This window comes from Grammomys surdaster, unplaced genomic scaffold (genome assembly GCF_004785775.1).
Source record: "Grammomys surdaster isolate TR1022 unplaced genomic scaffold, NIH_TR_1.0 66, whole genome shotgun sequence".
Taxonomy (NCBI): domain Eukaryota; kingdom Metazoa; phylum Chordata; class Mammalia; order Rodentia; family Muridae; genus Grammomys; species Grammomys surdaster.
Genome location: NW_021604568.1, coordinates 11,040,746 through 11,064,812, shown reverse-complemented (window position 1 = coordinate 11,064,812; position 24,067 = coordinate 11,040,746).

Genomic DNA, 24,067 nt, shown 5'->3' with positions numbered 1-24,067 from the left:
GATTGACAGTTTGGGCCTGCAGTATGCTCAATGACAGAGTCTTTAAGGAAAATATTTTTATTTTATAATGATAAGCTAATGGAAATCATCATTGCATTTAGAAATTTAATTTTAGCTCATTAAAAATTGAATTTTAAGAGAGATCAAATGTGTATTAAACAAAATTGATAGAAATAGCTAGTACATAAGAGGACATACTTTACCTTACATTAGGTGATCTTTGGTTGGGAATTTCAGGGTTTCAACCTCCATTTACAGAGTTGATTTACATTGTTCAGGGAAGAATTAATAAAGTCCAGAAGTACATTGGTCTGAGGACAAACATCATCAGCATTTTAGTTGTCCTTAAAACTTATTGTTTTTAAAGATGACTTATCTAGTGAGAATATATTTACAGTGTTTTTAAATATGAATCCTTTACTAAAATATTTTTTCTACTAATTAGCTTTGGTGTCCTCCTTAAGGTAAAACCATGGCAGTAAAGATTAGTGTCTCTTCCACAAGGGCAGTTTACAGAAAAACGGGATGCTGTTTTGTTTCTTCCCTGAGTTCCATTTTAGAATATTTATTTTCTAAGATCTTATAGAAGATATTCTAAAAAGTTAATGGGATTTTAGAAGCCTAAAGCTCTGTAAAATCATCATAAATTAAATTTCATAAGACACTAAGATTTTATTATCACTATTTCAAAAAATACAAAGAAATCATAGAGAAAAAGTCTTTAAAAAGATCCAGATCCATCTTATTTCTGTGGTGGCTTCTCAATAAGTTTAATAAAATGATATTACAGGTTTTTAGAACAATAAAAAAACCTAAATCATAGAAAATAATATTAAGTCTGATTCTAACATAAAGCAGGTTTGCTCTGATCAGATAATAAACTGCAAGAACATGTCTGTTTTCTTTGCATAAATTATCAATCCAGCTCTTTTTTATAATAATAGTTATATTTTTGAAAAAAGAAACAATGGTAAGCACTACCTCTGTTGTCAGCATGTCATCAAAGAATGACAAATTGGAGTAAGTTTTATTTGCACGAGAAGCTTATGATAAAAATAAGTTTTTATTTTTTTATTTCAAGGATTCTTGGTTTTCAAAACATGGCAGATGAGAGCATGATTCAGTAAATCATTTTCTTATATATCTTAAAGTTCTCAAATAGCTAGTTTTTGTGGTTGACAAATTAAAATGTTAAAAAAATTAGTCTAATACAAATCTATGGATTGAATATGACCTACTAAATAACACCTATAAAAGCACTGTTTAGCAACACTTTAGTGTAGGCTGCTATTTGTAGATGTTCAATATTCTAGCACCTGGGAATTTTTTATCTAAAATACACACACACACACACACGCACACACACACACACACTCGAACACACACATCCTTGAACTTAGAAATAATTCTAAGAGTTACACACAATTAATATTGAGAGACTCCAAGATAAATGAGTAAGAAAGTGAATAGTTAGAAAATAAAATTGTGCATGAGAGTTCAGATGAGTTCTTTACCAAACTTGAATAACAAAAGAATTATCACATACCCCAAAGAAAACCAAAAACCCTTTAACTGATAATATCACTTTCCTAAATATTTAAGAAAAGAAGGAACTACATCACCTCTGGAAAGTCTCCAAAGTCCTAGAGGTTGTGCTAATTTGAAAGTTTTCCTGGAAAAAGTAATTAAATACCTCTATTTGATGATAGGGATTTAAGCACTTGGGATGTGATTTCCTGTGTAGAATAGCATCCAGATTGCAACCATTGGGGTCATGTAAGTAGAAAATAAGAATGAATTTTCCAACCTATAGTACAATTTTTCTAACCAATAACATCTATATATATTTAGTAGAGAAAGGACCATTTAAGATCACAATTAAAGAAGAAAATGAATAAATCATGTTTTAAAACCATTGTTATTATTATTATTATTACTATCACTATTATCATTATCAGTATCACTAGAAAGCAAAAGTGGCCAGAATCAGCAGGAATACCATGAGTTCTTTGGCATATTTATCTCTACAAAACGAAGACTAGCAAAGACAAGTGAAGACAAACAAAGAAGCACAACCAGGAAAAACAATTGAAGAAGCAAATCATAGTCCTTTCACTGTTTGTGGGGTTTGATTTATGTTCTTTCTAACATCATGTGCCCTCCAAAACAAGACAACCCTCAGTAAAACATGACACGTTCAAAGCTTCTCTAGCCAACATGATATTCATAAGTCATGAATTACTACTGAGGATTTTGAATATAGCTAATTCTTAGTGTATTGTAATTTTGAAGCACACAATATTTTAAGTGTTTACAGTGACTGTTAGTATCTCTTCTAGGCTCCACTCCCACAGTTACCTAGAAACAGCCATGTAGAAGCCTGGCTCACTGTAAAAATCTGGGCTTCATTCTCTGTCTCTTTCTCTCTTCTGTTTCTGTTTCTCTCTATCTCTGTCTCTCTCTGTCTCTGTCTCTCTCTCTCTCTCTCTCTCTCTCTCTCTCTCTCCTCTCTTTAGTCTTCATCTCTTTCTTTCTATGTGTTCCTGGCCCCTCTTCTCCTTTCTCTCTTTTGTCTTTCTGTCCTTTTATGTCCTCTTTCTCTGCCTCCACTCCCTTATCAACCACTTCCCATGATACAAATTAACTTCATTTTATACTATACTTATACTAGGTACTAAGGTGGTACCTGGGAGAGGGAATGCTTCAGCATGGGCTCTCTAAGACAACCCCTTCCACAATATCATGCAGTGGCATTACAATATATATCACTATATATGTGTTCAAACAGTATTTGGATTATTGCCTTGACTAAAATAGAGAAATACAAATCACCTGTTTATTTTTACTCTTTCCATGTTGTCAGTAGAAAGAAAATTAAATGAATGGAGTGCTTGCTGAATGTCTAAGTAGAAACTATTTTCTAGAGCCAATCATATAATAAGAAGTCTTCTGAGTTCTTTTCTCTCCTTGATTCGAGAAGATGAAAGAGAGAAGCTCTTTTGACTAAGAAAAGAACATGGTAATTAAAAGAACTAGCAAGAAGTAATAGAAAAGGATACTATTGCTATGGCCCTCATGCCTCACTGGACAACAACAGGGGGACCAGAGCCATTACAAGGTCCCCTTCAAGTACTGGAGGTCAGGCCTCTATCCCTGCCTTCGCAAGATTAGAACTGCCACAGCCCTTCTATACTTTGAGAAGGGAGGAGATGTCAGGGGCAGCCCTGCTTACACACTGAAGGCCTAACATCAGCCATAGGCCTAAAATCAGCAATAGGCCTGTCATACATGTATACTAACACCAAGTCTTGGGTCTCAGTGGAAAAACATTGAAACAGATGGCTATAAGCTAATGTAAACAGGCAGCTTTTGTGGAAATTTACAAGCATGAGTAGTCATAGACCTTGTAAATAAGTAGCCTTGGCAGACAATACCAACTTAGATAAGGACAAGCGAGTCATAGACAGAGTCATAGTGACTTGTTCACTGAACCTTCACCCAGCCGATACCCGGTTCTGAAAGATATCTGTATTCCCCCTGAACACCCACACTCCAGTGTCATTCCCTTCCCCACATACTGCCTTTCTGTGTTTATAACCCCTGTGTGAATGAATTACGATTTGAGAAAAAATAAATTATTAAAAAAAATGTTTTCAACTCTGACTCTAGCAGTTCCTGCTCCTCTGAGAATAAGGAGAGACACCACAGCTTGAACACCTTAACTTTTCCATTAAAATGAGAGCCACATGTCAACAATTTTCATCAACTTCTTGAGACACGTGTCCTGAAGCAGTTAGCCTAGTACTTGTGTAAGAAATGGTATTAGGAAGAAATTATTTTTCACGAGGAAATGGATTCAATAGGAAGATGACTCTGATCTAACAGACATGACCACATTAGGGATAGGTCAGGAAAGGGCCACTCTTAAGTCACAGGGTCTCTATTTGCTACCTGTGAAAAAACATCATTTATCAGTTTTCTGTAAAGCTTGGCTTTGTGGAAGTAGGTATTTTAATTAATACTTACACAGACCGCCTATTGATAAATTATGCAGGTTATGATTTTAAATAATATTTTCTTATGAAATTTATTTAGGAAATTTAATTGTAACTTTGAAATTCCCATGTTAAGATGTTAATTAATGTCACATCAAGTTATTAGCAGCATTATTCAGCATAGAACTCATCAAATTATGAGCATACATAACTCTGGGCTTGCCTACTGCAGCTGTCACTTCTCAATAATTACTTTCCTTTTTAATACATGTATTATACATTTTAATGCCTCAGATATTCTTCAAGTTAAACCAAGTACAAGTGTTTTGGAGCTTGTGTCATAGGGCATATGGCCCCCTGTTCCTCAAGAGAGAACTGCTAATTCCTTATTTACAACTCTTCAACATTGGATTTGTTACAAGGTGATGCCACCCACCAGGTGACTGAAACAACTGGGATTAATTGTGTCAGCATCAAAATGAATGTAAATGGTAAATACATATTCATAGTACTATTTCATGGCTTCCCTTGGGTCTAGTTTCTGTAACAAAATGTATATCTTTGTGGGCTGGGAAGGCAGCTAAGTGGGAGAGTGCTTTCCTAACATTTTAGGACCTATGTTCAACTTCCCACACTGTAGCAAAAGGCATATATTTATGTGTCATCCATTAGCACTGACTTTTATTACTTTAATCTGGATTTTTTAAAAGCAGACTCTATATACTTAATGCTAAGTGAAAGAGGATTAAATTCTAAATGGTTTACAGACTGAAGTTCTAGCTCTTTTGTGACTTTGAGAATATTCCTGTGACATCTTTGGTTTTAACCAAAATAAAGTTAATTATTTCTATATGATATTAACTAGAATTGAGGATGCTCAAAGTGCCTTATGGTATTTTTTGAAAATTAACCAAATTAAAATACAGTTTAACCTTAGTTACTTGAAGCACAAACAATCCATTTATTTTTTTTATATTATTTAAAACAAGCAGAAATATTCCTTTCTCATTTTCTATAAAATTGCCATAACAAACATATAAGCCTTTCTTAGTTAGAGATGGTCAGTATTTTAATCCCAACGCTAACTACGGAGTAATCTGTGTACAGTGCTTTCTCAGAAGTGCGTATCTCAGAAGTCTCATGGAAAAGAAAGTAAGGTCCAAAGATAAAGGTCATTATTCCCTTATCTAAAATACTTACACAGATCATCACAGGGAGAAAGTATGTCTCACTGCCAAAGGAAACCATATGTAGATTTTGAAGAGTGTTCCATTCATAGTTTCTGCTACGTATGATTGGCTAGGAAAACTGGTGTTCAGCTCCATTAGCTGTCAAGAAAGCTCATTGGCCAAGCAACCTATCATGTATTGGCCTCTGTATCTGAACTTAGAAAATAATATTTGTTACACAGCTTTCTAAGGCTATAGTCAGCCTCAGTTTGATTGTTTGTTTATTTATTTTGTTTACAATTGTCTTCAAATGATGTGCCCATTCCTAGTTTCTCCTCTGAAAATCCCCAATCCCATCCCCTTTGCCTCTAACATGGTGTTCTACCACCCACACAACCAATCTCACCTCACCCTTCCCACATCCTCCTTCGTTGGGGAAACAAGGACCAAGCACCTCCCCTCCCATTGGTAGCAGATAGGCAGTTCTCTGCTACATATGTAGCTGGAGCCATATTCTGACCCATGTGTGCACTTTGGTTTGTGATTTAGTCCCTGGGAGCTCTGGGGGTCCAGTTAGTTGATACTGTTGTTCTTCCTATGGGGATGCAATCCCCTTCAGCTCCTTTAGTCTTTCCCCTAACTCTTCTATTGGAGTTGCAGGGTTCTGTGCAAGGGTTAGCTGTGAGTAACTGTATCTGTCTTAGTCAGTTGCCAGCAGAACCTTAAAGAGGACAGTCATACCAGGCTCCTGTCTGCAAGCATGTTTTAGCATCAGCAATAAGGTTGGGTTTGGTGTTTGCGAATAGGATGGATCCCAAGGTGGGCCAGTCTCTGGATAGCCTTTTTGACAGCCTCTACTCCATTTTTTGTCCCTACATTCACATTAGACAGGAACCATTGTAGGCTAAAAATTTTAAGATGAATGATACTATCCCTCCACTGGGGACATGTCTATCTACTTAAGATGGTCTCTTTAGGTTCTAAATCTCCACTGTTGAGTATTTCAGCTACTGTCATCCCCATTGGGTCTTGGGAGCCTCAAACATCCCTGGCATTTGGGACTTTCTAGTGGTTCTCCCCATTCCACACCCCTACTGCTACTTATTCTATTCATTCTCTTGGCCCCCTAGAGTTTTCTCCTTTCTCTTCCCATATCTAGTTCTGCTTGCTCTTTTTCTTAACCCTCTTCTTTCCCACCAAGTTCCCTCCCTTCCTCTGCCCCCCCTTGATTATTTTGTTCCCCATTCTGAGTGGAATTCAAACATCCACACTTTGGCTTTCATTATTGTTAAGTTTCATATGATCTGTGAATCATGGGTATTCTGAGATTTGAAGCTAATATCCACTCATCAGCTGGGTCCTGGTTTCCTCACTCAGGATGATATTTCTTTAATTTAATTAAAATTAACGCACAACAATGTTGGGCCCCATTTTGGCCCTGGTTTGGGCCTTGTGGACAAACCTGAGCTTGGCTCAAGTTTCTGTGGCCTTGTGGGAAAGCCTAAGCCTGGTTTGAGTTTTTAGACCTATCTCAATCACTTCTGTCTCAGAGTGACTCAGCAAGACCTGTTTGGCCCTGTTGCTAATGTAGAGCTTTGCCATTGGCCCAGTCAATCACCCTACACCCCCTCTCACCCTTCCCTGCCTCCTACATCATCTCACCCCACCAACAATCCCCCTCCCTATGTTCTGAGTTTATATAAGCAAGAGGCTAATGCAATAAAGTTGAGTTCCTGCTTTGATAAGACTCCTGGCCCGGTGTGTTTCTTTTGGGCCATCTACATGCACCATCCTGCTCAACTCAGGAGAAGAGGCCTGGCGGGACCGAGACCTCTCTTCTGTTGCCTGGACCTGCCAGCAGGAAGTCAATACAGCATACCAAAATTTATGGGACTCAACAATAGCAGTGCTGAGGGGGAAAGTCATAGCACTGAGTGCCTCCGTAAAGAAATGGGAAAGATCTGATACTAGCAACTTAACGGCACGTCTAAAAGCTCTACAATAAAAAGAAGCAAACACAACCAAGAGGAGTAGACATCAGGAAGTAACCAAACAGGTGGCATTTGTGTTCTCTTAGAATCTGCATGACATCTGTCCAATATATTCTGGCTTTTAGAGTCTCTGTTGAGAATTCTGGCGTAATTCTGATAGGTCCGCATTTATATGTTACTGAGCTTTTTTCCCTTACAGCTTTTAGTATTCTTTCTTTGTTCCGTGTATTTAGAGTTTTGATTATTATGTGACAGGAGAAATTTCTTTTCTGGTCCAATCTGTTTGATGTTCTGTAGGCTTCCTATAAATTTAAGTCCATCTCTTTCTTTAGGTTAGGGAAGTTTACTTCTATAATTTTATTGAAAGTGTTTCCTGGCCCTTTGCCTTGGGAATCTTCACTCTCTTCTATTCCTTTTATTCTTAATTTTGATCAATTCATTGTGTCCTGAAGTACCTGGATGTTTTGGGTTAGGAGTTCTTTGCACTTTGTATTCTGTTGTAACTCCTGATCTCTGTCCTAGGTTTTCCATCCCCAGGGTTGCCTCCCTTTGTGATTTCTTTATTGTTTTTATTTCCATTTTTAGGTCCTGGATGGTTTTGTACATCCTTCCCCTGTTTGATTCCTTCCTCTGTTTGATTGTGTTCCCCTGTATTTCTTTGAAGAAGTCATTTATGTCCTCTTCAAGGTCCTCTATCATTTTCATGAAATGAGATTTTAAGCCAAAGCCTTGCTTTTCAGGTGTGTTAGGGCATCCAGGGCTTGCAGTAGTAAGATAAATGGGTTCTGATGGTGCTAAGTGGTATTGGTTTCTGTTCCTTATGTCCTTATGTTCTTTTGCTTGGCTTTTCATATTTTGTTAACTCTTGTGTTAACTGGCTGTCTCTGACTGGAGCCTGTTCTTCTTGTGAACCTGGTTATGATGGACCAACTTGTGTCTGTCAGTCCTTGGGTGTGGGATGTATCTGGAGCTCCCCATCCTTGTAAGTGTGAAAAACATGCTAATGTTCTTTTTAAGAAAGGTATGTGAATTACATCAAATATTTCAGTATGCGTTCATATTCAGATGTATTAATTACTCAACTAATTGATACATGCACTTCCTGGAAGGTGGTGAGCATGTATTATGGACATTAAAAAGTTGCCATTACTCATGTTTCTTTTGTGGTGGTATCCATGACTATAGACTCATAATGGACACTGATAGACTTTGAAGGCATCTGTGAAAATCCTTCCCTCAAAAATGAACAGTGCTGACAGGAAGCTATTGAAGAGAGTCCTTTGAAACTGTGATAAAGATGCTGAAGTGTAGCTTTTGACAGTTAATGCCTTCTAGTGGGGGTGGAAGGGTGAAGGTCTGAATTTTCTTTAGGGGACTGATCCCTGGGTGTTTGACCATGTTCCAATGAGTAATATATGATAACACAAATTGGACTTGGTGTTTTCCTTTTGGGGTGTAGGCACAGGGTGGGAACGTGGACCTGGGAGAAGTGGAAAGGGTATAATCAGGGTGCATGGTACTAAATTCCCAACTAATAAAAATGTCATGCTGTAGTAAAAAGAAGTTCCATTTTAGTCATCCCTCACTTTATATTTCTTCTAAAAATTTCATTAAAAAATTATAATAAATAAATAAAAACATTCAGTTTCTTCCATCATTCTTGACACAGTATTTATTCATCTAAATTATAATTCACCTAGTAGATTTATAAATGAAATAAATACTTTTTGCCATTGTTTGATAGAGAGAAAGAGTGTTTAAGCCTACTAAAGAATGCTTGTGTTATTCATTATTCTCACTATAACAACATTCCTGAAAAACATTTGAAGAAGGAAATAATTCAGGCTCACCATTTAAAAAGTCTCAATCAGTCTACAGCTTGCAGACTCCCTTAACTTAAGGCCTGTTGCAAGACATAGATACCACTGTGGAGGACATAGCCGGGGAACCCATCTCACTTCATGTTAGTCATGAAACAAAGAAAAAAAGGGGCCAAGGAAAATAAACCATTCAAAGTCTTGTTCTTCTGACCTTCTTCTTTGACTCCCTTCATAACAGCTAGTTTCTGCTATGAACCTATTAATAGAATGGTTCTTTGATAATATTAATGCTCTTATAAGCCAATTAATCCTCCATATTTTTACTACCTGGACAGCTGGAGACAGTGTTTTAATCTGAATCCAAGACATACTATTCCTATCCCTACCCTAAGAATACCTATGCAAAACAGTATTGTAAAAATGAAATATTAATTTCATTTAAAAGTTTCATTTTTATAACTGGTCAAATTCTGGTGCCTTGAATTCAGTTTTTTTATTTTAATATCTATGCATTTTGCATTTCAATAGTGCTCACCTGGTCATGATTCAATTGCCAGTCATTCCTGAGATAACTGTACTACTGACAGCCTTCATCTTATGATTGACATTTTTTTGACATCTTGAAATCCAGATCAATCATACCTAAACTGTGAAGTTATCTTTTCCTCTCCTACTTGTTGTTGGCATCAAAAGCCCCAGACCTGACATGACAGAATTAACAGATAATGTTATAGAAATAGTTTGTTTTCTACTTGTAGAAGTATCTGTTTCACTGAGAATAAAATTTTCTAATTCTATTGTTTCCACATTTGTACAAATGCAAATTCTTCCCTGGTTAACCAACTATAGAAATAAAGTGATGGCTACTTTTTATATCTCTGGATCCCTGAGATCATAAATAATGGACCAGGAGAAACATTTATATGTTATCAGATAAAAATAAGCATAATACATTCTAGAAGGCATAACTTTAGAATCTCCAAGTATTAATGGCTTGCATCATATTCCATCTTAAATTGACCCAGCCCCTGTATTTTGTGATGCCTACTATTTGCAGAAATGGGGGGGGAAGTCATTACTTCAATAAATTTTATGAGTTTTAATCCGAAGCCATTCTCTGCCTTTTATAAAATGAGTTTTCTGGCCACAATCAATATATAGTATTATATAGTATGTATGACTCTGGTTACATGATTCTGTTCATATTCTGTTGAGGGTTTAGCAGGGTTATTACTGTCATGAAGGCAAATTCACATCGAAAGTAAATGTATATTTCATGAGAGAAAAGCATTGTGCCTTTCCCAACAGAAACCCACCAGTGTGATCACCTTATCACATACAGGTTTGTTATTCGCTTCAGCCTTTGAGACTTTAAGAATCAATTTTAACAATATCTACTGCAACAGTAACACAACCTGACTGGGCAGTGTGGAAATGCTAAAAGTACAGGCACACTTAACAAAAAGGTGGAGTCAGGAAGGCTGTGCAAACTTAGATGAAGCAGCAACAACTAGCACAACCCAGAAGCCCAGAATGTTTACTAGGTACAGAACAAGAAGGTGGAGTTAGATGTCTAGGTAGGGAATCTCTGCAGTAAAGGGGTCTCAATATCTGAACACTGGAAAGGATGAAGCTGTGGTTGCTTCTTGTGACACACACTGGTCAAAAGTTCAAAATCACTCAGACTTACACAGTAATCATTGCACGTATACTAGAGAAAGGCTTCACCATCCCTCTAACTAAAACTTGCTGGAATAATTTGTCACTTTCTTGTGGGTTTGGTACATTGTTTCTTGACTTAGTTTTGCCCACATCAATAATAAGCATTCACTCAAGACTTTAACTGCTCTTTACACATTTTCTTTGGTTGTCCTATGCATTGAATATTAATTCTTGGTTATCAACCAGAAGGTAATACTATTGCACCCTGCACCACTTCCACTTTGAGCAGTGTGACTCACCCTACTAAATTTCCTTGGATTGGTAAACCTATTTTAATCTCTCCCTTAAGCTTCTCCTTTAGGAGAACCACTTTCATACCAGTTTCAGGAAGTCAAGAATATTTGGTGATGGAGGCAAAATAGAGTATTATTGGATTAAGCAGTTCATTTTAGATGCTAGACCCATAACTGAGTTTGGGGAGATAAAAGTCAAGAAAAATACAGACTTAAAGCACTAGTTTAGCTGACTAAGTCAGAACTATAGTGAAGTCTTCAAATCCAACAAGTATCCACTGCTAAAATGAATGGCTAAGCTTCTGAAGGATACTGTGCTGCTATGTAAAAACATTCAGTAGCTCTACCAGAGAGTAAGTACTAGAGGACTTCTGTCTTCTAGATGAGCTGTCTAGAAATAACCTGACTACATCCAGACTACAATGGATAAGCTAACTGTTCTGAGATTCCAAGCCCTAATGTTCATCTCAATCTCCACATATGAAGTACAGCTGTTTCTTCTTTACACAAACATATGTAGAGATAATATAGACCTAGAGGTAATAAATTCTTCCCCAGCCAAGTTGTCTTCAAAACATTCAGCCCACATGTAAAAAATAATAGTTTGCTCTGGTGTGCTATTCTTATGTATTATTCATTACAAAACATAGTTTTCTGTGAACTATGCTCGACCTCTCACATTTCAATCAATAGTTCTCACCTTGACACTTTTGAACAGTGTGTTCCAGTCTACAGATTGCTATTTTACTTTTTGTAAAATTACCCTTAGATATTTCCAATTTTCAAGCCCCAAATTATTGGAACTCTTTATATTATTTCTGCTGACTGGTGTTCTGTTTATTTAATGCTGATGCATTGCTCTTAAATTCTTGCATTAGTTTATTTCACTTCATTATGTTGGGTACTATTTGTGGATAATTTTTGGGTTGATAGATTCCTGAGGAAAGGAATAGAGAGGGAAATAAAACTGAGAGAGGATGAGATTAAAGTAGAAAAGCAGGAAGAAGAGGCATGTTAATGTTTTTTATTATTCTTTTTTTTTTTCACAGTCCAGTTGTTCTCCCCCTCCTGGTCTGCTCTCTGTTTCTCATCTCATACCTCCTCTCCTGTTTCTAAGAGGATGTCCCCCCTCAAATTTTGACTTGAAAACTTGCTTATGTATTTAGTTCTGATTAACATAAAATATTGCAAATTTGTATTTGTTATTGTCTGTTCAACTGCATAATTATTCTATCTTTATAGTATTTTTGAGAACTTAGAAGAAATTATAGAAATTGGAGACCAGTACTTGTTGTAGTAGAAGGAAATTATGTCTCATCCCACAGTATGTCTGATCTCAATCCCAGTAATCTTGACTTTTGCACTCAAAAAGGAGAAATGATCCCTTGGCCCAAATAAAGGAAGTACAGAGTCAAGGGTTATTTCACTTTAGAAAGTAAAGGCAGAAAGTAAGTACAGCTTACAGTCTCTAGAGAGGAAGGAAAAGAGCATTGCAAGGGTGGCATCAGGACTTGTGGATACTGGTTTATCACTACTCTTCCTACCGTCCACCCTGAAAGCTATCTGGCATGGTGTCCTTTTTAGAATAGGCAAAAACTTCATTGGTGACAGCTTACTTACATTAACCCTATTATAGTTAGTTACCTTAGATCAAGAATATATATAAATTTGTAATACATCAAAATTTAAATATAATACTAGTAATAAAAGGCAGTGATGGCTTGTTTCTACTCCTCAACAAGAGAGTTTCCTCCATGGGAGCTGGTGGTGCCTCCCTGAAATGCATGCTAATTATATTTCTGACATTGCTCCTTATTCTTTTGTGGTTACCTTGGAAATCTCATGCCCATCTGCAAGCCCTCTTATTTTCCTTCCTCAGTGTTCCAACATTACTTTTCTGTTCTAACACTGTCACATTAACCCTAACATTTACATTTGTTTTCAATATAATATCCAGACATTCATTACTTATACTTGTCCTGTATTCAATAAAACTAAATATAGTCTAATTATTAAATGAACAGAAGTTGCTAGAAATTTCAATACTATATTGAATAGATACAAGGGGAGAATGGTCAGCCATGTCTTTGCCTGATTTTAGTGGAATTGCTATAAATTTTTCTCCATTTAGATTGATACTGACTATGCACTTGTTGTATATTGCTTTGATTATGTTTAAGCATGTGCCTTATATCACTGATCTTTCTAACACTTTTAACAGGAAAGGGTATTCGATTATGGCAAAGGCTTTTTTAGCATCTAATGAGATCATCATGTGATTTTTCTTCTTTCTGATTGTTTATACAGTGAATTGCATTGATAGAATTTTGTATATTAAACCATCCCTACATCCTGAATTCAGTTTGAGAATATTTTATTGAGTATTTTTACATCAGTGTTCATAAGAGAAATAGGTTTGAAGTTCTCTTTCTTTTTTGTTCAACTAATAAAATTTATTTTAAAATATACAAGTCAGTATTGACATGTTTAAGTCATCAAAATAATTTATAATAGTTAATATGCTATCAACCAGTTTTTAAAATCTATTTGAAACATTAAACATGATAGAAGTAGAAAAAAATCTCTTATGAAGTCCTCTATGAAAATAAATTGTGACAAGCTCCTGATTTGACAAAAGCCATTTCATCTCCAAGGGAGAATACATAGCATAACTGTGACTTCATAGAATGAATTGGGTAGTGTTCCTTTTATTTCTATTTTGTGGAATAGTTTGAAGAGTATTGGTATTAGCTCTTCTGTGAATGTCTGACAGAATTCTGCACTAAACCCATCTGGACCTGGGCTATTTTGGTTAGGATACTTTTAATGACTGCTTCTGTTACTTTAGGGGTTATGGGACTATTTAGATGGTTTCTCTGCTCCTGATTTAATTTTGGCATTTTGTATCTGTCTAGAAAATTGTACATATCATCCGTATTTTCCAGTGTTGTTGAATATAGGCTTTTGTAGCAGGATCTGATGGGATTTTTTTTTTAATTTTCTCAGTTTCTATTGTTTTATCTGCCTTTTCATTTCTGATTTTGTTAATTTGGCTGTCTCTGTGCCCTCTGGTTAATCTGGCTAATGGTTTATCTATCTTGTTGATTTTCTCAAAGAACCAGATGCTGATTTTGTTGATTATTAATATAGATCTTTCTGTTTCTACTTTGATGTGTATGAAGTGTCCTTCCTCATCCTTTTAGATAATGTTTGGTGGAAAGTTGATTTTATTCAATATTAGGATGGCTACTCGCGGATATAGTTTCTTGGACCATTTTCTTGGAAAATTGTTTTCCAGCCTTTTACGCTGAGGTAGTGTCTGTCTTTGACACTGAAGTGCGTTTCCTGAATGTAGCAAAATGCTGGGTTCTGTTTACACATCCAATTGGTTAGTCTATGTCTTTTTATTGAGGAGCTGAGTCCATTGATGTTTAGAGTTACTAATGAATAGTGGTTGTTGCATCCTGTTACTTTTGATGTTATTTTTATGTTTGTGTGGCTATCTTCTTTTATGTTTATTGAAAGAAGATTATTTCTTTCTTTTTTCTAGGGTGTAATTTCCCTCTTTGTGTTGGCGTTTTCCATCTATCACCCTTTGTAGAGTGGGATTTGTGGAAAGATATTGTGTTAATTTGCTTTTGTCATGTATTATCAGATGTACTATGTTGAGACTTGATTTTCCTTCTTCTTATAACTCCACCATCTTGAGTTTCCATTATCTTCCTCTTATGTCTTCATTGGGTTCATGTTTGTGTTGATCTTTTTGTTTGTTTATTCTTTTGCTCCTTCTCTTTGTTTAATTGACAGAGAATGACCCTTAACAATTTTCTAATGATTAAAATTCATCTTCTGCAAATATTCTCATCTAAAGATGAAACAACTTGTAATGACAGAAAATAGCCCTAAAGAGAAGGTAAATAGATTTTTGAATAATAAACAAATATCTTATCACAAAACTAACCTCTAACTGAGTCATCGTGACTATAGTAAAAATTTATCCAATAGAAAGGAAATGAAAGCATTGTTTATTTCACAAAGAACCATGTTTTAGTTAGGGTTTTACTGCTATGAACAGACCATGACCAAGGCTACACTTACAAGGATAGCATTTAATTGCAACTGGCTTGTAGGTTCAAAGGTTCAGTCCATTATCATCAAGGTGAGAAGATGGTAGCATCCAGGCGGGCATAATGCAGTAGAAGCTGAGACTTCTACATCTTCATTTGAAGGCTGCTACCAGAATACTGAGTTCCAGGCAGCTAGGACTATGGTACTAAAGCCCATGCCCACAGTGACACATCTATCTCGACAAGGCTATACCTCCTAATTGCACCATTCCTTGGGCCAAACATATATAAACCATCACAAACCACAACCTTAAGTTCTGCTGTATGGCATAGAAATACCATCAGCTATGATGAATAGATACCCTACATTTGCCTTCCTTGGGAATTTTAGCCAAGATACTGTATTACAGCTGCTAACTACAATTAATCTAGATGAATTAACATACCTTTAAATGTACCTTTAAAGTGATCATCTCCTAAGTAGTGAACTAAAGTAGTATAATGTACAAAGTAATATCATTTAATAATCTATTAAACTATTTTAGAATATTAAATATCCTATTTATAATTTTAAAGTTTACTTAATCATATTGTAATTTTGTGGTGTTTCAAAGGACCGGAGTTGGGTAAAAATTATTTTGACTTCATTTCCATGAAAAACAATCAAAAGATTTCATAACTCTGCAGATTTATTTATAGAGCAAAAAACTTGAAGAGGCCTCTTACTGAAAATACAGCACACAAACAGCTAAAATTTTAGACATAAAGTAAATTTACTCATACATAGGTAACTTGTATCTGTAGACTATATTCAAAGACAGCAAGTTCTAATGTGTAAGTAACAAATTGGAATAAAAGAAGTCTTCTGAAATTTAACTGAACTGGTTGAACTGTGATTCCATGATAAATACTATTCAAAGGAATTTACTATAAAGACTGAGTAGTATGCCAAGGAAGAGGGAAACTATTTGTTTTCTGAATGCAAATTATGTTAACCACTGGATTCACTGTCATGTGTTACCTCAAGACAATAAAAAAAAACATAAAACAAGAAGAAGAATAGAAGAAGAAGAAGAAGAAGAAGAAGAAGAAGAAGAAAAAGAAGAGGAGGAGGAGGAGGAGGAGGAAGAGGAGGAGGAGGAGGGAAGAGAAAGACCAACAACAACAACAACAACAACAACAAAAACAACAAACCAACTAAATAATTTTCAAAAATACAATTCTGAGCAAGAATAATATCAGTTCTAATCAGGGAGGCCAATCTCTCACTTGGGCAATTCTTGTTGAAAATTAAATCCTCTGTGAGATTAGAATGCCTCTAAGAATCTAAACATTACACTGAAATAAGGCAAGAGTATTATATCTGGAAGATAGAAGGAAAGACTTGTGTTTGTGAGACTGTGAGAAGGTATGGCCAATTTGATGGTAGGATTGAGAAAGGATATGAGAAAAGTTAGTACAAATTTGATGAATTTTAATGGTTCATGAATACTTTGCACTTAATGTTTCAGGCTACTGAATGCATTTCTTACTTGCTCACTAACCTAGTCTGCATATTAGCTCAGTGAAGAAAGTGTCACAATGACATATATTTAAAACCAAGGGAACTGGAGCTCTGGGAAGTTAACCAACCAACCCACTCAGTAGTGCTGATGAACAAGGACCAAAAAAAATGTGGTTTGGAAGATAGTCTGGCTTGAGAATATGAATTATCACCTAACATAAAAGACTTTTCATTTACAGAGTGAGTTTCTAATAATGAGATATAAAATTACTGTTTTTAAAGTTTAGTCTATTTTTTTCGTTGTACAATAGCTGCTCGATTCTCTGTATGATAAACACAACTAGATACTGATGAACATAAAGATATATAAAAACCATCCAACATATTTTCAAATGTTGGATGTTAACTGCCATGAATCTCTAAGTTGAGTAAACAGAAATTAATAAAAATCATCATGTTACCATCTAGGTTTCTATTTGAGAATATTTACTGAACTCTGACCTAAGGAGGTAAAGAAAAATAAAGGGTGGGATAGCACTAAGGCTCTCTGTTCTAAGAATATTTAGAAGTTTGGGGAGGCAGAGGAAGCTCAAATTCATAGGTCAGAGGACAAAAAGAAAATCTTTTCAGAAACTGAGCTGAGGAAAGCTGTTTAATTTTTACTACAGTTTATGTTGCCATAGTAACCAGTATCCCCACCTCTGGAAAACTATGTGGTTAAAGGTGAGGTTTTGATGATGAAGAAAAAGTCTACACTGAAGTAAACAGCTCTAGAGCAGTGGACCACAAAACCATACAGAACTGGTAAGGTTGTAAAAAGTTTGGAGCCGCAAGAAATCTCATTTGAAAATGACAGGAGCTGGAAGTAGCTCTAAACCAGGTTCCTATCTTGGAGCACATGATCATGGCACCTCACTAAGAGGACCATGAAAAGCAGGCATGTAGCATAAATACCTAGAGTTCTCCATGCAGCTTAGATATCCAGATAGACCCTGAGTTTATCCAATGAGCTTCCACACCCCTTCCTGCAAAAGGTATTTAATCTCTGGTTTACCCTGAGTAAGAGGTATGCATCCTCATCTGCCATGAATAAAACAGTTTGGACAAGCGAGGACTGTCTCCATCAAGGAATACCACAGTGGGGAGCAGGGAGGGGTTTTATCATACAGAGCTGTGTTGAGTCTCCCACTGATAGAAGACCTTCCTTCCAGCCACTTAGTACTCCTGGCATTCACTCGGACGTAATCTGGATTCCCACCACCACGACCATCTGCAGACTCCTGTTTCCAACTCCCCCAGGTCCCCAGCAGCAACTGGGTACACAGGAGTTTAAGAACCACAACATCCTTTCCATCTTCCACTGCTTCTCACCTGGAGAAACAGGGTCTGGGACCCCGATCTTAGACTGCATTTCACCTTCCCTGAGTGTTGGGTCAAGGCCCAGCACCCCAGTGGCAAGGAAGAAAGCCTAACGTCCTTGTGTTTCTCCTTCCCTGTGCAATATGTCTGCTCTATGGCAAGAGGCAGAAACACAGAACAAGCAGCCACTCAACAGTTACAGGATGATGACGTTGATATTGATCACTATCAGAAACTTTGGTTTCTGGTTTCTGATAATTAAGAATGAGATCTGTTTGTACACCTGGAATATTGATGAGAAAACATGAGAATCCTTTGCTTTGCATTCTACATCCAAAATATGTCTAAGAAATGACTATTCATTTCTTAGTCAAGATTAAGAATATTCAAGGGAAAATAGTATGTGATATACTTAAAAGAATACAAGAAAAGCTAGATATTGAGTGACATATTTAATACCCTGGCTTGTTAGAAACTATCAGATAGACCATGAAATAGCACACATATACCCAGATCAGACAGAAATCAGATAATGGAAACTGAAAAAAGTCAATATAGTGGAGATAATGTAATTAAAAATAATTTGTATATTTGAAGAACATGCATGTAAATATGCAGCAAGTATTCTATATTTATACAAATATGTTCATTTACGTTATTCAATTTGTAATTTGTATAAACACACATACATTAATTCTTTCTCTCCCTGCCTCTCTGTCTCTGTGTCTTTCTCTGTCTCTCTCTGTCTCTCTCTCTTCCCCTCTCTCTCTCTCTGTCTCTCTGTGTGTGTGTGTGTGTGTGTGTGTGTGTGTGAGTGTGTTGTGTGTTTGTGTATGTGTATGAGAGTAAGAGTCTAGGAAGATGTCTCAGTGGATGAAGTGTGACTACCAGAATTGAATTGGAAGTCCCCACGTAAATTCTAGGTGAGTATAATGACCTGCTTATTAATGCCAGTATTTCAGAAGCAGAAACAAGGATCCTTTGTGCATGTTTGCTAGAAAGACTATCAAATCTTTCTTGGTTCAGAAAGAGAATCTATATCAATATATAAGTCAGAAAATGATTCAAGGAGATACCCAATATCAACTTTACATGTACCCACACGTTATGTGAACATGAACACACCCACAGATGCACACTGCACACATGCACATGCAGACTAGAGTACATATACACACTCATTTAAAGTAGACGAACCTACTGCCAAGATAGAAATTGTAAAGTAATATGCTTTACCAAAAATGGTATTAAAATATAAAAGCTGTAGGCTTAATAGCATACTTTCAGCAGCAGTGTATACAACTAAATCATAGAAAAATGGAATAGATTGTGTTCTTTTCTTCTAGAAGACAATACTAATTATTCAAAAATAGACATGAAATTCATGTCAATATTTGATTATGTGATGGCTGATTATCAAAGCTAACAGAAAATGTTTCAAGTGGCTAAATTATTTCAATTAAATGAAGACATATTAAAAGACAAAGAAAGCACATATCACAAATTGCTGTTTGAATAGCAATAACAGCGGGCAAACACCAACACTTTGAAGCAATGTGGGGACAGAAAACAATGAAGGCAAAGCTTCACAGATTTTTCACTGAATTCTTATCTGAAAAGTATTTGTTTATGCCTTTGAAGTAACTAGACGAGGGAACCAGTGTCAAACCTAGTATTCTGCTTCTGTTCAAAATATTCTTCAGAAATCAAAACAGCATGGAGATGCTTTGAGAATGTCAAAGCTGAGAGGAATGTCTCCAACAGACCTGAGGTCCTGGAAATAGCAACAGAGATTCTGCAGAGCAAAGGGCACAGCAGCCCCCTCAGAAATGGACCAACAAAAAGGAAGGTTGGTAACAAAGAGAATTACAGGTATGAGCATGTATGTTTGAGTTTGTATTAAACAAATGAATACTACATAACATGCTAAAATAAATATTAGGTAAATACTAAAATAACACATGCTGTGAGGTTCAACACATACCTATGTGTTAATATATGTCATCAAAAGCAAAAACAGCAATTGTAAAATATTTATATTATGTCTGGAGATAGTAAACTTACTTCAGACAGATAACCAGCAAACTGGAAAATTCACTGGAATGTGGAGATGGATAATTTGGAGCAGTGTTAAACTTCCCAAACAAATTAAAACATGAGAGGTGGGAAGAGAGCAAAAGCAATAACATGGAGTTCCAAAAATCTCTGTTTATTCAGAGGCAATAAACATGTCCCTGTAAGGGACAGGGTGCTAGTGCAACTAAATGCCAATATAAAGTAAACAATCCTGACCCTTGCATTTCACTATGTGCAGCATATGGTGCATTAATTAATACTAAAATGTGAATATTAGAAACACAACATCTCCTGATGGGTGGAAGTGGACTCATAGGTGGGCAGAGCCTTTAACAGACTACAGGAAGAATTATGATAACAATCAAATGAGGATCACACTTCTTCAAAACACATGTTTCTCTTAGATAACAATGTTAATAAAAGAACAAGAAAGTTGAAAGCTTGGGAACGAAGTATATCTAGCATGTAATTGATAAACGGATGCTTTTTCAGTTTGGTTAAATAACCACATAAGAAAGAGAATGGCTAGGATGAGATCTAAACTCACTCCAAGGTGACTGTTATTACAGAATATGATACTATACATGGAACCCAAGATTCCCTGACATCCACAGCAAATCAGCTGTCCATTTGGATGCTCACTTTCAAACAATATTTCCATCATGGGAAATATTTCCACTTATTTCCTATTTTCCAAACTTTCTGAAGCTTAACAATTTGTAGTATCCAAATATTTTTTTCTTTTCGTCACGCTTGCTGTTCTCTTTCCTCCAATGCTTGTCTCTGGCCTGGAATACAAACATACATATTGAATATTTACTTCCTTGAAGTTGAAGGGGAATTGTTGGGAAGTCCTAAAATTTATCTTTGGATTTCTCACCAGCGCGTTGTATGATACTAACTTTTATGACACACAAAAATGAACAATTTTCATATTGTTTATCACATTTAAAATTGGACTTTGGAACAGGACAGATAGTTCTCAAAAGAAGACATGTAATTGGAGAGGAAACATTTCTAAAAATGCCTCAATACTCATAACCCTCACGGAATTGCAAGTTAGAGTGTTTACTTTAAGACTCTACTCACAGCAGTGTGAAGGACCGGCATCAGAAATACAATTGTAATACAGCCTCACTGGCATGTACAGAATAAGGAAGCCAAATATAATATTGATGAGCATGAAAACTGGAAATAATCTAGAATCTTCTGTGAAATCCAGAAGTATAATTGTCATATGAGGCAATTATGTCATTCCTGGGCAGACACCTAACAGACTTTATGTCCTACTTCAGAGACTCTTGCATATCCATGTTCAATGCTGCTGTGTTCATGGATGCTGTGGCATGAAGATGTCCATTCAACAGAGGAGTAAGTAAGAAAAATGTGACACCTCATAAGTAGGAGAGTATTACATAGCTGCATAGAAAAATCAATCATGAAATTTGTAGGAAAATTAATGGAACTGGAAAAAAATTACACTTAATAAGGTAACCCAAGTCTAGAAAGAGACATGGTATGAGTGAGTTAAATTATATAGAAATGATGATAAGTAAAAATACTGAAAATGTTGTAAAAAATTACATATAGTGATCCATATGAGAACTTGAGTTTGAATCAGAGGTCGAATTTAAAGAACATACATACATATATACTTTTATGTTAAAGATAAACAATCCACAGAATCTGGCCAAAGGTTGTATAAGATAAGCTCTAAAATATTTTGGAAAGTAAATGTCTACTTTTCTTTTCTTCTACTGCTTAAATGTTTCTGCATTTCTATTAAAAATTTATTAGAATTATATTTATGTCCTTTGTTAAAATAATTGTAGTAAACTTACATGATTTTTATTATTAAAATTTGCTGTCAAATTTGTTGACTGAAATAATTATAATTACTTCATTTTTCCAGTTTTGGAGAGAAATAGAATTTAGAACCATGTAAGCTTCATACAAAAATAGAAGCTTATTAAAAGTGTTCTTGGAACTGATTAAATAAAATTGGCCTCCAGTATCCCCAGAAAAAATGGCTCCATGGAAATCCAGTTTAGTACTTTTTAACAGAACATAGTAATTGCTCACATTGTATATACATCCTTCATGTATTTTACCTACTTGTAAGAATTAATGTAACACAAACATTATGAAAATGCTATGTTCTTTAGGAGATAATTGTAAAATAATTTCTACCTCATCATTACAGTGAAGTTTCTCGAGTATATTTTCTTAACTGCAGTTGCTTGAATCTAACGTGGGAGGTCTTGAGAACATGGAAGAGTCACTGTATAGTGTTCAAAATATGCTTAAGAAATGATTATCTTTTGATAAAAATCACTTCTAGAGATCAGATGATTTTCTAGTTAAACTATAACAAAATAAGACCATGACCTACAAATTAAAGGAGAGAAAAATCACAAAACGAAAGAAGAGAATGTGTCAGATACAAAATGGGTACATTATTTTAGCTGTGGATCTGTTAGAAGTCAGAGTTTGGCCTGATTTTATTACCATGTAGCTTGGTAAGTGACAACAATTTCTTTTTATACATTGGAATGACTCAGGAGTCTGACACAGCCCTTGGTTTAACACTGAGCTAGCATGAAGAAAAAGAATAAACAAACTAGTTCTATAAGGAAAAAAACTCATAGAATTAATGATCTCAGTATGCAACCTGAAAATGCTGGAAAAATATTGACAGTATCCTTATAAACACAAGTATTGGAAATAGTTTTCTAAATAGGACTCCATTCAAGCAGTATTTAAGGCCAATTAATGAATAGAACATCGTAAAAGACAAGATCCAGGCACTCAAAAATTCAGGCTCAGGGGAATTAGATCATCTTTATGCTTCACACCATGCTGATGAGCTATTGTGGTAAATAATTCCTGATGAGGGGGAAACATTAATTACTGAGATTTTTATCCTAAGAGAGTTTTGTCTCTTATCATGTCTGTGTTTCTGGGCTTGGGTTACCTCAGTTAGTGGAATTTTTCTATTTCCATTCATTTACCTACAATGAAATTCCATGATTTTATTTTTTCTCTCTCTTTTATTGGATATTTGCTTTATTTACATTTCAAATGTTATTCCCTTTCCAAGTCTCCCCTGAGGAAACACCCTATCCCACCCATCCTCTGCCTCTGTGAGAGTGCTCTCTCCACTCACCCACTCCTGCTTTCCAGTTCTGACAGTCCCTTATCCTGGGGTTTCAAACCCCCAAAGGACCAAGGGCCTCTCCTCCCACTGATGGTCCAACCAGGCCATCCTCTGTCACATACACAACGGGAGCCATAGGTCCTTAAATATGTACTCTTTGGTTGGTGGTTTAGCCCCTATGAGCTGTGGGGTTTCTGGTTGGTTGATATTATTCTTCTTCCTATGGGTTTGCAAACCCCTTTAGCTCCTTCAGTCCTTTCTCTAACTCCTCCATTGGGAATTCCATGCTCAGTCCAATAGTTGGCTGCAAGCATCCACCTCTGTATTTGTCAGACTCTGGCAGAGCCTCTCAGGAGACAGCCATATCAGGATCCTGTCAGCAAGCACTTCTTTGCATCCACAATAGTGTCTGCGTTTGTATATGAGATGGATCCCCAGGTGGAGCATTATCTGGATGGCCTTTTCTTCAGTCTCTGCTCCACTCTTTGGCTCCATATTTCCTCCTGTGAGTATTTTGTTCCTCCTTCTAAAAAATATTAAAACATGCACAGTTTGGTCTTCCTTCCTCTTGAGCTTCGTATGGCTATACAAATTGTACACTGGATATTCCAAACTTTTAGGCTAATATCCACTTGTCAGTGAGTGCATACCGTGTGTGTTTTTTTGTGACTGGTTACCTCACTCAGGATGATATTCTCAAGTTCCATCTATTTCCTGCAAATTTCATGAAGTCATTGTTTTTAATAGCTGAGTAGTATTCCATTGTGTAAATGTACCACATTTTTTCCTTAGAGCTGAATAATACTCTCCTACACACACACACACACTGATATACATACATATATACTAAGATATATATACATATATGTACATATGTAACATATGTATATATATATACATGTATACCATATATATATATATATATATACACACACACACACACTGATATACATACATATATATTAAGATATATG